Source organism: Budorcas taxicolor, chromosome 16, assembly GCF_023091745.1.
Source record: "Budorcas taxicolor isolate Tak-1 chromosome 16, Takin1.1, whole genome shotgun sequence".
Lineage (NCBI taxonomy): Eukaryota > Metazoa > Chordata > Mammalia > Artiodactyla > Bovidae > Budorcas > Budorcas taxicolor.
The window spans coordinates 67,533,786-67,536,330 of NC_068925.1; the positions used below are offsets into that span (position 1 = coordinate 67,533,786).

Sequence of the window (2,545 nt, forward strand, 5' to 3'; positions counted from 1 at the left end):
CCTTTTCCTAGCCTCCGGTAGGTGTGGGCAGTCCTGGATGTTCCGTGGCTTGCAGATACATCACGGCAATCCCTGTCTCCACTGTCACGTGACCCAGTGTGGATCTGTCACTGTGTCTCTTCTCTTCTTATAAGAACACAAGTCGTATTGGATTGGGCTTCCCAGGTGACGCAGTGGTAAAGAGGCAGTGCAGCGGTACTGCCAATGCAGGAGACGCAGGAGATGCGGGTTCCAGGGAAGATCCTGGGAGGAGGAAACGGCAGTCTGCTCTAGTAGTCTTGCCTGGAAAATCCCATGGACAGAGGAGCCTGGCAGGCTATAGTTCATGGCTGCAAAGAGTTGGACACGACTGAGCAGCAAAGTGCACATGTGCACACACACACACAGACACACACACACACACACACACACACTTACACACACACACACAGACACATTGGATTAAGGGCCCATAGTGGGCCCTTAAGGATTCTACCCTAGTAGGATCTCCTTTTAACTTAACTAATTAAACTTGCAATGACATCTGTTTCCAAATCAGTTCTGAGGTTGTGGAGATAAGGATTTCCCTGTGTCATTTTGGGGAGAAATATGTCAACCCATAGCAGGCCATAATATTTAAGCTAACATTAATTTCCTCTTATTTCTTAGGGGTTTCAGTTTGTGCTGCCATTGCTTTAAAAATACATGTGAAAAATAGCCATAAAATGCAATTATCCTTTTACTGGGAAAAAAAATGAGTCCTTGAAAAATTATTTCTTTAGCATCTGCTTGTGCCTGGAGCTAGGTATTATGGAGGAAGATACAAGAGGGGAAAAAATTTTTGCAATATCACCCAGCAACTGGTTAAAAATGCAGATTGTCAGGATCCACCCCAGACCTCAAGAATCAGAATCTGCATTTTAGCATGTGTTCACAAGCTGCAACAGACTAAAACCACCAGAGCTGTGACTCAGGGCAGTGAGTCGGAAACTAGGCGACACATTAGAATCACCTGAGAATCTTCAGAAACATTCCCATGCCCAGGATGTACCCCATCTCTAGAAAGAGATCAGGCAAGAGTAGTGTGAAAGTGTTAGTCACTCAGTCATGTCTGACTCTGTGACCCCATGGACTGTAGCCTGCCAGGTTCCTCTGTCCATGGGATTCTCCAGGCATGAATACTGGAGTGGGTTGTCATGCCCTCCTCCAGGGGATCTTCCCATCCCAGGGATCGAATCTGGGTCTCCTGCATTGCAGGAAGATTCTTTACAGTCTCAGCCACCAAGAGCAGTAAAAAAAAACAAAAGCAAGCCCACATGATTCCAACTCACAGCCGTAACTTTGCTTCTCAAATTCTCAAGCACATACAAATCACTTGGGGCTCTTGCTAAAATGCAGATCCTGATTGATTAAGACTGCTTCGGCAGCACATATACTAAAATTGGAACGATACAGAGAAGATTAGCATGGCCCCTGCGCAAGGATGACACGCAAATTCGTGAAGCGTTCCATATTTTTAAAACTCCTAGAGGAGAACATAGGCAAAACTCTCTCCGACATAAATCACAGCAGGATCCTCTATGACCCACCTCCCAGAATTCTGGAAATAAAAGCAAAAATAAACAAGTGGGATCTAATTAAAATTAAAAGCTTCTGCACAACAAAGGAAAATATAAGCAAGGTGAAAAGACAGCCTTCTGAATGGGAGAAAATAATAGCAAATGAAGCAACTGACAAACAACTAATCTCAAAAATATACAAGCAACTTATGCACCTCAATTCCAGAAAAATAAACAACCCAATCAAAAAATGGACCAAAGAACTAAATAGACATTTCTCCAAAGAAGATATACAGATGGCTAACAAACACATGAAAAGATGCTCAACATCACTCATTATCAGAGAAATGCAAATCAAAACCACAATGAGGTACCACTTCACACCAGTCAGAATGTCTGAGATCCAAAAATCTGCAAGCAATAAATGCTGGGGTGGGTGTAGAGAAAAGGGAACCCTCCTACACTGTTGGTGGGAATGCAAACTAGTACAGCCACTTTGGAGAACAGTGTGGAGATTCCTTAAAAAACTGGAAATAGAACTGCCTTATGACCCAGCAATCCCACTGCTGGGCATACACACCGAGGAAACCAGAATTGAAAGAGACACATGTACCCCAATGTTCATCGCAGCACTGTTTATAATAGCCAGGACATGGAAACAACCTAGATGCCCATCAGCAGATGAATGGATAAGAAAGCTGTGGTACATATACACAATGGAGTATTACTCAGCCATTAAAAAGAATACATTTGAATCAGTTCTAATGAGATGGATGAAACTGGAGCCGATTATACAGAGTGAAGTAAGCCAGAAAGAAAAACACCAATACAGTATACTAACACATATATATGGAATTTAGAAAGATGGCAATGATGACCCTGTATGCAAGACAGCAAGAAAGACACAGATGTGTATAGTGGACTTTTGGACTCAGAGGGAGAGGGAGAGGGTGGGATGATTTGGGAGAATGGCATTGAAACATGTATACTATCACGTAAAAATCGAA

General features: G+C 42.9%; 1 non-coding gene across 1 annotated transcript; it reads left to right on the forward strand.

Annotated features, from left to right (window-relative positions):
* Positions 1 to 1,392: 1,392 nt before the first annotated feature.
* Positions 1,393 to 1,497, forward strand: LOC128061913 (U6 spliceosomal RNA). Its single transcript, XR_008200764.1, has one exon. It is a non-coding gene; the product is annotated as a U6 spliceosomal RNA (small nuclear RNA).
* The last annotated feature ends 1,048 nt before the right edge of the window (positions 1,498 to 2,545 follow it).